This window comes from Periplaneta americana, chromosome 6 (assembly GCF_040183065.1).
Source record: "Periplaneta americana isolate PAMFEO1 chromosome 6, P.americana_PAMFEO1_priV1, whole genome shotgun sequence".
NCBI lineage: Eukaryota > Metazoa > Arthropoda > Insecta > Blattodea > Blattidae > Periplaneta > Periplaneta americana.
In genome coordinates, this window is record NC_091122.1 from 5,600,405 (window position 1) to 5,616,928 (window position 16,524).

Genomic DNA, 16,524 nt, shown 5'->3' on the forward strand with positions numbered 1-16,524 from the left:
AGAAGCGAGTATGAATATTTATGAAACGAGCGCAAGCGAGTTTCATAATTTTCAGACGAGCTTCTTAATTACCATTATAGGCGAGTTTCATACGACTTTTTATCCTCGACCATATTTCTAACTTGATATTATTCATTTTCTTTATATCTGACCTTGGCCAATGTCCCGTATGTTGTGAGATGTGCGCAGACGCGAAAGTATTGATTTTTTTCCGAGGAACAGATGTTCACATTGACCTTGCTAGGCCATAAGAACCTACAGAGATAACATTAAAATTAAATTAGACATTGAAAAACGAGATGACAAATTCAATTTATTTGAATATTATTTACAATTAACGCTAATTATTATAGTAACAGAACATAACCTTCTGCGACAGTATTGGATTTCCAGCCTCCGTGACTTTTCGCTAATTCTCTTTCGATTGCATATCCGAGAATAATCGATACTTGCGGTTTTATAACGGTAGAAGGCTGACCTGTCATTGGCTGAACAGTTGTAACCTGAGTCGTCATTGGCTGAAAGACCTGACCTTTAATGAGTAGGTGTATTTTAATGACATACAGTAAAGGTCTGCCACCAGGTGTATAATTACTACATTTCGGCATGGTCGAGCATAAAATAAAATAAAATTCCATTAACTTTTCAAAATACACCACAACAATATAGTTATGAATATTTTCAGTAATTCCTTTATAATCAGAGTCATTTGAAAATTAACAGTCCTCTCAACAATGGGAAAGCAAGTTAAGAAACTCTATTATTTCAATTTTGAAGTTTGTAACAGAAAACAGATGTGTAGGTCGACAGTTACATGCAGTGTTTTCACTTTTGGTACAATTGTACCCTTGGTACGTACAACTATTGTTTGGTACAATTTTAAATTATTAGGTACAACCTGTACTTTCTTCTATTTTTTTTAGTATGAAAGTTAGAATTTATAAAACAGTTATATTACTGGTTGTTCTGTATGGTTGTGAAACTTGCACTCTCACTTTGAGAGAGGAACAGAGGTTAAGGGTTTTTGAGAATAAGGTGCTTAGGAAAATATTTGGGGCTAAGAGGGATGAAGTTACAGGAGAATGGAGAAAGTTACACAACACAGAACTGCACGCATTGTATTCTTCACCTGACATAATTAGGAACATTAAATGCAGACGTTTGAGATGGGCAGGGCATGTAGCACGTATGGGCGAATCCAGAAATACATATAGAGTGTTAGTTGGGAGACCGGAGGGACAAAGACTTTTAGGGAGCCCGAGACGTAGATGGGAAGATAATATTAAAATGGATTTGAGGGAGGTGGGATATGATGATAGAGACTGGATTAATCTTGCTCAGGATAGGGACCGATGGCGGGCTTATGTGAGGGCGGAAATTAACCTCCGGGTTCCTTAAAAGATAGTAAGTAAGTAAGAAAGTAACTTTTTTCATATTATTGTGATCTTAAGAATCAAGAGTTTCGTTTCATAAATGTAGTTTTTATATTGGTCTCAAAAATGAGTATCTAAGGACACAAATGCACTAAGTACGTAATTTTAGGAGCATTTACCTTATGTATGTGAGGTGCGTATGACAAAATGGGCTCCATAAGACAAATGCCAGGTAATCTTTTGACGAATCTTCGGTCTCACCTCATCTCACGCCGAAAAATGGTATAAAATCGTAGAAAATTGCAAAATTGTAAAATTATAAAAAAAATGTAAAAATTGTAAAAAAAATATTGTAAAAATTGTAATAATTGTAATCTTGTAAAATTTTGACTTGTTCTACATCTTAAATCTTCATTGATAATGTAAGATCTATGAAATATAATAAATGAAATGAAAAAAAAATATATTTACATCAGGAATCGACTCAAGTACTCTCAAAACAAGGGCAAGATAATAACACTACGATTTCATAAAGACGCCGTCCGTCCGACGACAAGCAAACCGGTCTAGGATTCACGACGACTTCAATAAAATTGTAAATATCACGACAACACGCATTGTGCGCACGTGTTACTGGTTGCTAGGCAACCCAAGCATCTCAAAGTGTACAGAGAAGCACTCAAGGATAGGCAGATATATCTTTTCCCAGTTTATCTTTAAATCAATAAATCAGCCTCCCTCCACTTTGATCCCGCGTTTGACAGAGTCTGGGGAAAGCGGGGAACCCTTGCATAAAGAGGACCGCAAAGAAAACAACAAATCACAAGACTGGAGGTCCCGAGAAGCTACGCGACATCAAAATGTGACGACGAAGACAGCGAATTTCAGTAGGATATTCTGCAAACAGTTCAGAAGATGATCACGTTTTCCCGGAATCATTAGTAGCAACACTGCCCACATAATGACAAGATTTTGAGTCTTTATACCTTTAATATCAGTAGAAAAAAGCAACGTTTCGGACCTATACATTGTCTTTATCATGGAAGACAAGGAAAGGAAAATAGGCTATAGGGTTAACCGTAAGTAACTGGACACTGCGACTTGTACAGTCCAGTGAAATGGAGGACTACACGAGAGCGGAATAAGCAGACCTGATTTTCGAATACGGATGAGCCAATGGGAACAGTAGACAAGCTCACAGATTTTATCGGTACAAGTACCCACGTAGGAGACATCCGGCCCATATCATTTTTCCACGACTGTTCCAAAAGTGAAGGGAAGGAGGGCACTTGATGCTAAATTACAATTCCATTTCCACACAACTATTTTTGTTTATAACTAGACTTCGTTGAATTGCCACAGGCAGCATGCAATCAGGTTGCCGATGTACGGTAGTATAGAGGAGGTGAGCGACCGCCCGGTCTCGTAGTATAAGCAGTTCATGTTAAGAGTTGTGACCGGTCCAAATAGATAGAGCAGCTACAGCTAATGTATACCTATGTAAGCACTTGTTTTTGCATTACTGTGGTTGGAATAGTCAAAGCTTAACATTTGTTCAGTGCAGACAAGAATTCAATCAAACATACTACAATGAGAGTGTTGCTGTTCCAAATAATTGCCCCTGGAATACCCTTACCCCCGCAGCCAGTCTTGACCCGTTAGGAAACGTCGTTGGATGCTGTTAATTATTATGCAGAATATTACGGCAAAATAATGGAGGTAATTGATGAATTGGATAGCACAGACAGTTCCGCTGTTGCAGCTGTAAAATCATTGCCTTCTGAACAGCTATTGGAAGATATTCTGTTCATTGATTCTAATTTTAAAACCGTGTCCAAAGGCGTCAACCTGTTAGAATCGTCTAAACTACAACTCTCAGAAGCCCTTAATATAGTGGATAAATTATCACAAACCGTTATCCAAAATAACAATTCGCCAATTTCAGAAAAAGTGAAATGTAAGTTGAGAAACATCATTGCTAAAAATTCTGCCTATTCACAACTTCGTACTATAAATGATGTACCATCAGGTCACGACAAGACATCTGAAGTTGGTGTACTAAAAAGCAGTGACTTCCCGTTCTTCAAATATGCACCTATTACATCGTGTGATGTTGAACGTACATTTTCCCAATATAAAAACTGTTTGAGTGACCATCGGAGGAGGTTACTTTGCAGTCGCTCAAAATGTACGTAACTCTTCACTGCAATGTACATATTCAAGGATGATGTGAGTATATTACATTAAATTTTAAAAGTTAATATATCTCACTACAAAATAATTGTGTATTTACATGTTTAGACATTTCCTACTTCAAAGATCGTTCATTATATTTCTTGAATGCAGGATACAGGTTTTATTGTAATTGCAGTATACTGCTCAGTGTTTACCTCAGAGGCATACTCCATCCTTTGCACACCCACTTCTCATATAGTCTATACCGCGTGCGCAGTAAACCTTGCGATTCTCGTGGCAATTCCACGAAGTCTATTTATAACTTTCGACTCGGTCATTTCCGGACCATGGTTCCTTATCTCAAATTGATACATGTGCCTTCCGCCATCGTCCCTGAAAGTTTGTAACACCACCTCGGAAACACTCTGTATATATTCCACTGTCTAATGAAAATTAAGAAAAACCTTAATATTTATCACCCTAAAACAAAATTTCACCACTATAATACATGGTTTATTATCGTCTTTCAGAACCTAGATTTAGATTAAGTAAGTACAAAAAATGGTTCAATTCTATTGCTATAACAATGTTCAACAAGTTACCACAAAAGGCAGATCATGTACGTTATATACAATTTAAATCTGTTTTGTACAACTGGTTAATCAAACATCCATTCTGTAGTGTATTAGTGAATTTCTTGACTCCACTGTAAATGTATTATAAATTTATAAGCTGCATTGCTCTTCATCATTACGATTATTATTATTATTATTATTATTATTATTATTATTATTATTATTATCATCATAATATCTTTACAATCACGCAATCAGAATGCTAGGAATAATACGGTCAATAACTTATTCTTTTTCCACGCCCGATTCTCTCTTAATGCTATACTATACATTGGTGCGATCGAAACTCGAATATGCATCTGTAGTTTGGAACTCGATTACAACTACGGACTCGGCTAAATTAGAAAATATACAAAGAAAATTTATATCCTTATGTTCATTCAGATTTCTGCCCATTAATTCCGGGTATAGTTATGAGAGAAAATGTGAATATTTTAATTGTCAAAATCTATATGCTAGACGCCATGAGCTAGATTATCTGTTCTTTTGTAAAGTCCTCAAAGGTGATATATCCTGTGACTCTTTCTTAAACAATATTACCTTACGTATTCCAACAAAAGATATGAGAGCCCACAAACTTTTCTATATTAGAAATTCGAAATTTCTTTCACCAGTCTCCAGATGCATTAAAAATGCCAACATGCATGGCTGCGAATTCGATCCCTTCAATGTATAGACTTTGTTTGCTCTTGGCAACGATTTATCATTTATGTATTCTTTTAGGCATTATACTCAATTAACATTGTCTCATAGTATTCTTAGTTATCCATTCATCGTAATTGTAATTATATTTATGTGTAATAATTATTTTTGTTTTATGTTTTTGTTATATTTGTGCTGAACTGTAATTGGCCACTGGCTGTTGTACAGCAAACATTAAATAAATAAATAAATAAAATTATATTATTATTATATTATTATTATTATTATTACTATTATTATATTATTATTATATTATTATTATATTATATTATTATATTATTATTATTATATTGTTATTATATTATTATTATATTATTATTATATTATTATTATTATATTATTATTATATTATTATTATTATTATTATTATTATTATTATTATTATTAAATCCCTTTCTCCAATAGCCAGGTGTATTAAAAGTGCTAATTTGCAAGATCTGATTTGATTTTACTTATGCATGATATATCCTTACTTGTTATTTAATATCTTTTATTATTTGTTAGATATTGCCATTTATTTTGTTGCATTTGGTGAATGGTTAATGTTGACTATTATATTGATTGTATTTCATCTCACTGCCATTTTCTGTCATTCATTCTCATAATCATTTGTTCTGTTTTGTTTTGTTTTTTTTTATTTTTTTTTTTTGTGCTAAACTGTAATTGGCTTTGTGCTGTTGTTTTGCACATTAATATTTTAAATAAATAAATAAATAAATAAATTATTATTATTATTATTATTATTATTATTATTATTATTATTATTATTATCATAACCAGTATTGTTATTTCATAAGTATTGTTGTATTCATCTGTTTTTAAATTTTATGTCAAATATTATTTTATATCTCTTGTACAGTAATTTAGTATATTTTATATCTATTGCAACAAACTGTTGCTCATGACATTAATAAACGATTGATTGATTGATTAACTTCGTCACTAACGTTAACTTCGCGTCGTTGTTACCAACAACTCTATCTTCGTTACATTAAAATGCATTTCGTCACAATAATCGTCAATGTTACTGCATCGTTTTATTTGTCATAATAAGCACTATCATCTTTGTGTTGATTACCACCACCACCACCATCATCATCTTAGTAACGTAACAATCATAACCCAGTGCGTTTCGAATTCGCAGGGAGTACGCCAACAAAGGTGGAGATAGAAGTGATACTCTTGCAGATACATGTGATTTGCTACTATTTCCTTGTATAATTTAGTTTCGCAGAAAGCAACTGGAAACTACAACTCCGGCAGACATTTTTGTGCTTCACTTACAACAGTAACGGATACGAATCTTTGAGGTTTATGACAGAGTTTGTATTGAAACAGGGAATAAAATTAGTTCAAAGAGATGCCAGTTCAACACTTACCAATTCTGGAATGTCACGAGGAATTCACTGAAGTAGAGTCTCACTTACCTGGAAGAAATGAAACAAAAAATTTCAATTTTTTGTATTAGTAAACAAAAATTGGCTTGTATTGCCGTTAAAGTACTGAATCAGCATATCAGATAACTTCACGTTACAAAGTCACGTAACTTTAAGACAGACCGGAATAAGTAGGCTAACACAAAAACACAGATTTATTCCAACTTTGCCTCAAAGAATCCCACTCACGGTGATTCCTCTCATGGTACCGGTCTTGTCAGTTGGACTCTCCACTTCAAAACCGATCGTGTGTGGAGCATTCAGTCCAGGAATCACGGCATGGCAAGCTGGGAATGAAGGATGAGACGTGTCTTATATCTGTTGGATTTCCAGGAATGATAAACCAAAACTGATCGTGTGTGAGGAAACGTTATTCCAGGGGTGACCGGCGCATGGGCAGATAGCCTTCTACAGACTCTGTGTGCTCAGCAGACAATTCGTTGCCGTTTTGTATCCCGGACGGTGTTGTTTTTTTATATTTTCCAATCCGAAACTGAAGCTAATGAATTCATGACAGAATTCACACATTTTTAAAAATCGTTACTGGTTCTGCGAAAGGCAAAAAAGTAAAGAGTACAGTAACGGAGTTAAGAAGAAAGAGGATTATCAGAAATGGTTTATTTGGTGAAAACTGTGTACTAAATGGAAACGTTGATTTTGTGAGAACAAAAATAAATGCAATACATTTATTAATATCTGGAAATCTCTCTCTTTTATGAAGCCAACGTTTAGGCCAGGGTTTAAGCCACAGTCGCATTTTGCTACTCGAATTCTAAAAATGCAACAAACTTGCAATGTAATGTACAAAAATGCGACAACCACATTATGTCTTCAGAAACGAAGATGGTAATGGAGAAAATGAAATCAGAGATGTGTTTGAACTAATCTGAATTTAAATGAAATGCTAATGGCATGGGCAATGTTCAAAAAGGTATTGAGCAATAGATGTTCAGGAATTGATTTCAAAGAGTTGGTGGAATTCACGAAAGTTAAGTGAACAATTTCTTCTAATTGATTTATATAATTTCATCGAGGATTTAGTTGCATGAATCTTGTAAAAACTGTAATCAGAAACCGCCTTTCAGTAAGATAAGATAATAAGTAATTCTTCATTTAACGTTTAACGTTTCTTTTAAACTACAGAGGCTATTAATAGGCGATAAAATGATAATTGTAATAGTAATTCTTTATTTAACGTTCCTTTTAAACTACAGAGGCTATTAATAGGCGATAAAATGATAATTGTAATAGTAATTCTTTATTTAACGTTCCTTTTAGACTACAGAGGCTATTAATAGGCGATAAAATGATAATTGTAATAGTAATTCTTTATTTAACGTTCCTTTTAAACTACAGAGGCTATTAATAGGCGATAAAATGATAATTGTAATAGTAATTCTTTATTTAACGTTCCTTTTAGACTACAGAGGCTATTAATAGGCGATAAAATGATAATTGTAATAGTAATTCTTTATTTAACGTTCCTTTTAAACTACAGAGGCTATTAATAGGCGATAAAATGATAATTGTAATAGTAATTCTTTATTTAACGTTCCTTTCAGACTACAGAGGCTATTCATAGACGATGAAAAGATAATTGTAATTGTAATTCTTTATTTAACGTTCCTTTTAGACTACAGAGGCTATTCATAGACGATGAAAAGATAATTATAATTGTAATTCTTTATTTAACGTTTCTTTTAAACTACAGAGGCTATTCATAGACGATGAAAAGATAATTGTAATTGTAATTCTTTATTTAACGTTCCTTTTAGACTACAGAGGCTATTCATAGACGATGAAAAGATAATTGTAATTGTAATTCTTTATTTAACGTTCCTTTTAGACTACAGAGGCTATTCATAGACGATGAAATGATAATTGTAATTGTAATTCTTTATTTAACGTTCCTTTTAGACTACAGAGGCTATTCATAGACGATGAAAAGATAATTGTAATTGTAATTCTTTATTTAACGTTCCTTTTAGACTACAGAGGCTATTCATAGACGATGAAAAGATAATTGTAATTGTAATTCTTTATTTAACGTTCCTTTTAGACTACAGAGGCTATTCATAGACGATGAAAAGATAATTGTAATTGTAATTCTTTATTTAACGTTCCTTTTAGACTACAGAGGCTATTCATAGACGATGAAAAGATAATTGTAATTGTAATTCTTTATTTAACGTTCCTTTTAGACTACAGAGGCTATTCATAGACGATGAAAAGATAATTGTAATTGTAATTCTTTATTTAACGTTCCTTTTAGACTACAGAGGCTATTCATAGACGATGAAATGATAATTGTAATTGTAATTCTTTATTTAACGTTCCTTTAAACTACAGAGGCTATTCATAGACGATAAGATGATAATTGTAATTATAATTCTTTATTTAACGTTCCTTTAAACTACAGAGGCTATTCATAGACGATGAGATGATAATTGTAATTGTAATTCTTTATTCAACGTTCCTTTTAAACTACAGAGGCTATTCATAGACGATACGATGCTAATTATAATTGTAATTCTTTATTTAACGTTCCTTTTAAACTACAGAGGCTATTCATAGACGATGAGATGATAATTGTAATTCTAATTCTTTATTTAACGTTCCTTTTAAACTACAGAGGCTATTCATAGACGATGAGATGATAATTGTAATTGTAATTCTTTATTTAACGTTCCTTTTAAAGTACAGAGGCTATTCATAGACGATGAGATGATAATTTTAATTGTAATTCTTTACTTAACGTTCCTTTAAACTACAGAGGCTATTCATAGACGATAAGATGCTAATTATAATTGTAATTCTTTATTCAACGTTCCTTTTAAACTACAGAGGCTATTCATAGACGATGAGATGATAATTGTAATTCTAATTCTTTATTTAACGTTCCTTTTAAACTACAGAGGCTATTCATAGACGATAAGATGATAATTGTAATTCTAATTCTTTATTTAACGTTCCTTTTAAACTACAGAGGCTATTCATAGACGATGAGATGATAATTGTAATTCTAATTCTTTATTTAACGTTCCTTTTAAACTACAGAGGCTATTCATAGACGATGAGATGATAATTGTAATTGTAATTCTTTATTTAACGTTCCTTTTAAACTACAGAGGCTATTCATAGACGATGAGATGATAATTGTAATTCTAATTCTTTATTTAACGTTCCTTTTAAACTACAGAGGCTATTCATAGACGATAAGATGATAATTGTAATTCTAATTCTTTATTTAACGTTCCTTTTAAACTACAGAGGCTATTCATAGACGATGAGATGATAATTGTAATTCTAATTCTTTATTTAACGTTTCTTTTAAACTACAGAGGCTATTCATAGACGATGAAAAGATAATTGTAATTGTAATTCTTTATTTAACGTTCCTTTTAGACTACAGAGGCTATTCATAGACGATGAAAAGATAATTGTAATTGTAATTCTTTATTTAACGTTCCTTTTAGACTACAGAGGCTATTCATAGACGATGAAATGATAATTGTAATTGTAATTCTTTATTTAACGTTCCTTTTAGACTACAGAGGCTATTCATAGACGATGAAAAGATAATTGTAATTGTAATTCTTTATTTAACGTTCCTTTTAGACTACAGAGGCTATTCATAGACGATGAAAAGATAATTGTAATTGTAATTCTTTATTTAACGTTCCTTTTAGACTACAGAGGCTATTCATAGACGATGAAAAGATAATTGTAATTGTAATTCTTTATTTAACGTTCCTTTTAGACTACAGAGGCTATTCATAGACGATGAAAAGATAATTGTAATTGTAATTCTTTATTTAACGTTCCTTTTAGACTACAGAGGCTATTCATAGACGATGAAAAGATAATTGTAATTGTAATTCTTTATTTAACGTTCCTTTTAGACTACAGAGGCTATTCATAGACGATGAAATGATAATTGTAATTGTAATTCTTTATTTAACGTTCCTTTAAACTACAGAGGCTATTCATAGACGATAAGATGATAATTGTAATTATAATTCTTTATTTAACGTTCCTTTAAACTACAGAGGCTATTCATAGACGATGAGATGATAATTGTAATTGTAATTCTTTATTCAACGTTCCTTTTAAACTACAGAGGCTATTCATAGACGATACGATGCTAATTATAATTGTAATTCTTTATTTAACGTTCCTTTTAAACTACAGAGGCTATTCATAGACGATGAGATGATAATTGTAATTCTAATTCTTTATTTAACGTTCCTTTTAAACTACAGAGGCTATTCATAGACGATGAGATGATAATTGTAATTGTAATTCTTTATTTAACGTTCCTTTTAAAGTACAGAGGCTATTCATAGACGATGAGATGATAATTTTAATTGTAATTCTTTACTTAACGTTCCTTTAAACTACAGAGGCTATTCATAGACGATAAGATGCTAATTATAATTGTAATTCTTTATTCAACGTTCCTTTTAAACTACAGAGGCTATTCATAGACGATGAGATGATAATTGTAATTCTAATTCTTTATTTAACGTTCCTTTTAAACTACAGAGGCTATTCATAGACGATAAGATGATAATTGTAATTCTAATTCTTTATTTAACGTTCCTTTTAAACTACAGAGGCTATTCATAGACGATGAGATGATAATTGTAATTCTAATTCTTTATTTAACGTTCCTTTTAAACTACAGAGGCTATTCATAGACGATGAGATGATAATTGTAATTGTAATTCTTTATTTAACGTTCCTTTTAAACTACAGAGGCTATTCATAGACGATGAGATGATAATTGTAATTCTAATTCTTTATTTAACGTTCCTTTTAAACTACAGAGGCTATTCATAGACGATAAGATGATAATTGTAATTCTAATTCTTTATTTAACGTTCCTTTTAAACTACAGAGGCTATTCATAGACGATGAGATGATAATTGTAATTCTAATTCTTTATTTAACGTTCCTTTTAAACTACAGAGGCTATTCATAGACGATAAGATGATAATTGTAATTGTAATTCTTCATTTAACGTTTCTATTAAACTACAGAGGCTATTAATAGACGATAAAATGATAATTGTAATTCCAATTCTTTATTTAACGTTCCTTTTAAACTACAGAGGCTATTCATAGACGATGAGATGATAATTGTAATTGTAATTCTTTATTTAACGTTCCTTTTAAACTACAGAGGCTATTCATAGACGATAAGATGATAATTGTAATTGTAATTCTTTATTTAACGTTCCTTTTAAACTACAGAGGCTATTCATAGACGATGAGATGATTATTGTAATTCTAATTATTTATTTAACGTTCCTTTTAAACTACAGAGGCTATTCATAGACGATGAAATGAAAATCTGTAATTGTAATTTTTAATTCCTTTTTAAAATATAGACGCTATTTACAGGCGATCCGATAATATTATTACTGGAATTATTTATTTATCATTCTTTCTATAATATAAAAGGTATTAAAAACATTTAGAAGACAATTCTTAACTATTGTAATTATTTATCATTTCGTCGTCTTTTCAATAAAGCAGGGTATATTCAGAAACAATAAAATATCCGTAATAAATTTAATTTGAGAAACTTATTTAAAGTTTCCTTTAACTACAGAGATAATAAACTTAAAATTTAATATCAGTTCTTTAGTCAAAGCTTCTATTAGGCCATAAGAGCTACCCAAAGTCCTTGGTAGAATCTTACTGATAATAATCTTCCACCTTAATTTTCGCAGACAGAATCCCATGCTCCCGGTGATGAAGACGTCTGTTTCGTAAAGCAGAAGAGAAGAGAGATAATGGGAGAGGAAATGAGGGACGAAATGAGTTATTTCAAGTGCTGTGCTGTAACCAGATAATAAACTCCATAATGTTTAAACTTTCTGGTTCATTAACCAATCCACGAGAGGCGGGACTGCATTTCTGAGGCAGCTGGTGGCCCCGGGCGATGCTCGCACAAGCAAAATCTGGGTAATTAACGGACAGGTAATTGTGTAAACGTTTGCAGTTGTAAAACAATCCTCAGTTTATCATGGAATCGCGCTGGTGGCCCCGGGCATTCACGTATCCAAAGACAAGCTTGTCAGTGTCGCGCCTGCATTGTCAGTATATTAGCATACACAGCACAGGTATGTGATCCAGTGATCAGTAGAGGAGGTTCACAAATGGAGATGGGGTGAGCATTCATTAACCACTGTTTGTCCTATTTATTTATCTACCATGATATACAGGGTGTACCGTAAGTAATGTCATTAATTTCAGGTGGTTATCCTTTGAGATATTTCAAACAAAAAAGTTTAACAGAATTTTGATCGTTTTTGCTTCTTTCCGAGATAAAAATATATATATATATATATATATATATATATATATATATACATATATATATATAATTTGAACTGGTAATGGAAATTACGGAAAAAACATCTGAATGGATTTTAATGAATGACCCGTCATTTTGAAGCTTGCAACCCAAAGAGTTTCAGAAAAATAATAGTACTTTTCAGTGCAATGTCAATTTTCGTACATAATTTTCCTATTTTCCAAAATCCACATGTCGTCAGTTTCGAGAACTAATGGCTTTCAGAATAAAACAAAACACACACACTACAATAAGCAATATTACACGAAGGCCATGACTTGCAGGATTTCTGACATATTATTTAGAGCAAATCAGAGCAAATTCTGTGACATCATAATGACAACAATATCTCAATCTTCATTTGTGTGATTTTTTATAACGTCTCTATAATTGGTTATTAAAAACTTTCAAGATTTATTAAAAATAATTTACAGATCTGATTCTGTGGTGTGTAATTTTCTGAGTACAGCTGTGTATTGGATATTAAGAACTACGAAACTTGAGGTGGTTTGATGTCATTATCACCATTAAAAGTGAAATATTATTATAGTTAATGCCATGATACGAGTATTTGTCAGTAATATACATTTTAATGATATAGCCTATTGATGATATGAAACTCAAACGTTTTGGGGTTATATAAGTAGACGTAGAGAATATCTTAAATTAGATCTTCATTTCTATAATTTATTGAGTGACGGCTGTATAATATATACAGTATATGTTACTGAAAATTACAAAACCTACGTAAATTAAAATTGTTGTTATTAAAATGAAATATTTTTATAGTTATTAATCAAGTGGGGTTGGGTCTTTTTCATATATTTAATGGCGGTGTGGTGTAGATATTTATATGTGTGATTCTCTCCAGTATTGTCTGGAGAGAGCGAAAAAATTACAGTTCCTAAGGAAAGACCAAAAGCATTACTTACTGATAAAATAAGAGGCCTACAAAATTTCTTACCCGCGGACATGACACTGCCCTACCGTGTATTCGTGATTCCTGGTGGGTAGGCTGTCTCCCTACTCCTTTTGCATGACGGAGCATATTTCCTTACCCTCTATGCACTCTACCCATTTCAGCGAGTGCTGACGACCACTGCTCTAAGCGTTTATGGACAGCGAACTGAATTCATAAATACTGAATCAAAGGGTCTTCCTTCGACGCTGGAACATACTTCTGTACGGTAGCAATTTCCACAAAGAGAGAATTACTTACGTCGAAACGAAAGAGTGTTATTGACAACAATGAACTGGTGTGATAATCAATACATGTGACGCATTTACCCCCATACGAGGGGTGTGGAATCGATCAGCACTCATCTGTTTTATTCCATTTTTACAACTCCGTCGGTGGAACACCTTTCAGTTAGCAACGGAGTGACGGTGTACATGACGCCACGCGTCAACTGTTTTCATGTTGTCCACGATTTCTTAACCCTGCAGGTACCAGGGGTCCGGGTTTCGATTCTTATAAACTACATTACTTTTATGATTGCAGTTCATCTTAAGTAGCAGAAGTTCGGTCATTTATGCAACAGGAGAAACTGTGCACTGTCAAATTGAATAATATAAAATGTATAAGTGGACTGAATTTATTTAATTTAATTTGCAAAATAAATACCAAATGTTTAATTGCATTAAATACTAGTTTAAATATACCTGATTCTTTGCAACGAAATAATAACAAACTTTTATTGCATAAAATGTACTTAAATTACATTGTAATATAAATAATATCAAATGTATAATTTTACTTAATTTATTGAAATTGTTTTGCAACATAAATAATACCAAATGTTTAAATGGAATGGATCTGTTTACTTTATTTTGCAACTCTATCAATATGAATGATATATAATTGCAATGAATTTATTTCCTTTGCAATACAAATAATATCAAATATGTAATTGCATTGGATTTTTCAAAAAATGTATTTTGCTTACTTACTTACAACTGGCTTTTAACGAACCCGAACGTTCATTGCCGCCCTCACATAAGCCCGCCATTGGTCCCTATCCTGAGCAAGATCAATCCACTCTCTATCATCATATCCCACCTCCCTCAAATACATTTTAATATTATCTTCCCATCTACGCCTCCGCCTCCCCAAAGGTCTATTTCCCTCCGGTCTCCCAACTAACACTCTATATGCGTTTCTGGATTCGCCCATACGTGCTACATGCCCTGCCCATCTCAAACGTCTGGATTTAATGTTCCTAATTATGTCAGGTGAAGAATACAATGCGTGCAGTTCTGTGTTGTGTAACTTTCTCCATTCTCCTGTAACTTCATCCCTCTTAGCCCCAAATATTTTCCTAAGAACCTTATTCTCAAACACCCATAACCTCTGTTCCTCTCTCAAAGTGAGAGTCCAAGTTTCACAACCACACAGAACAACCGGTAATATAACTGTTTTTATAAATTCTAAGTTTCCGATTTTTTGACAGCAAACTAGATGATAAAACTTAGAAAGCATAATGAAAATTGTTCAGATTGTCAATTAATATAGATAAATACAATATAATATTTGCTACTCAGTCAAATTACAATCAATGTGAATAACGGCGCATATTATATGGTCATTAAGTTTTATACACATAAATTACATACTGCAAACGTTTTCGCCCATTCAGGCATCTTGAGGCACAATTATACAATATCTCAATATCAAACTGTATAGTCATTGCCTACATTGGTGGTGGATGAACTGTTTAAAATTAATGATGTACAACATCTCTTAATTAAAATGTAACATTACAGGTCATAAAATTAAAATACTATTGAAATTGGAAACAATGTAGTGTTATGATTTAAACTTCATAATATTCTGTGACCCTCTTGTTCAGTAGAGTCCAATGATTGATGGATTATATCTGAAATATATAAATATGAAATAGAAATGGCAAATTATCAAATTTAAAAGTACGATTGGAATGGATAATGAAAATACTCACGTCATATTTATCCTGTGTTTAATTTCCTCCCGATTGTCATTTATATTTGTTACTGTTGCTCCAAGATATTAAAATTTTTCCGCCTCTTCGAAGGATATTTCCATTTCGTACAATATTCTGGTCACGAGACATAATCTTATACTTTGTCTTTTCGGGATTTACTTCCAAACCTATCTCTTTACTTGCTTCAAGTTAAATTCCCGTGTTTTCCCTAATCGTTTGTGGATTTTCTCCTAACATATTCACGTCATCCGCATAGACAAGCAGCTGATGTAACCCGTTCAATTCCAAACCCTCGCTGTTATCCTGAACTTTCCTAATGGCATATTCTAGAGCAAAGTTAAAAAGTAAAGGTGATAGTGCATCTCCTTGCTTTAGCCCACAGTGAATTGGAAACGCATCTGACAGAAACTGGCCTATACGGACTCTGCTGTATGTTTCACTGAGACACATTTTAATTAATCGAACTAGTTTCTTGGGAATACCAAGTTCAATAAGAATATCATAATGATACTTCTGTCTTAAACGAGTCATATGCCTTTTTGAAATCTATGAATAACTGATGTACTGTACCCTTATACTCCAATTTTTTCTCCAATATCAGTTCCAACCCCCAAGCTGGAGGACCACCCCTTATCGGCTGTCCGCGACTGCTTGTTCAATATATTCGCAGCTACCCTCCATATCTGGAGGCCGTCTCCTCTATCCGCAACCTGAGGACGCGCCATGCCGTGGTGGTAGGGATCCACAATACATGTAATATATTTTGCAGCATAATTAATATCGAATATTTAATTGCACTGAATTTATTTTATATAATTTGCAATATAAAAACCTCAAAGTTTAATTACAAATAATTTATTTTGTATACAACATAAACAAT

General features: G+C 32.5%; 1 protein-coding gene across 6 annotated transcripts in view; it reads right to left on the bottom strand.

Annotated features, from left to right (window-relative positions):
• LOC138700916 (uncharacterized) overlaps positions 1–16,524 on the bottom strand; it is a 644,305-nt gene that overhangs the window by 231,596 nt on the left and 396,185 nt on the right. Inside the window, exon 1 of one of the 6 annotated variants that reach the window (XM_069827343.1) lies at positions 6,265–6,284. The exons of the other annotated variants lie outside the window; for them this stretch is intronic. The gene's annotated coding sequence lies outside the window, so the exon portion shown is untranslated. Of the gene's footprint in view, positions 1–6,264; positions 6,285–16,524 lie in introns of those variants that run through there. 6 annotated transcript variants of the gene reach the window in all.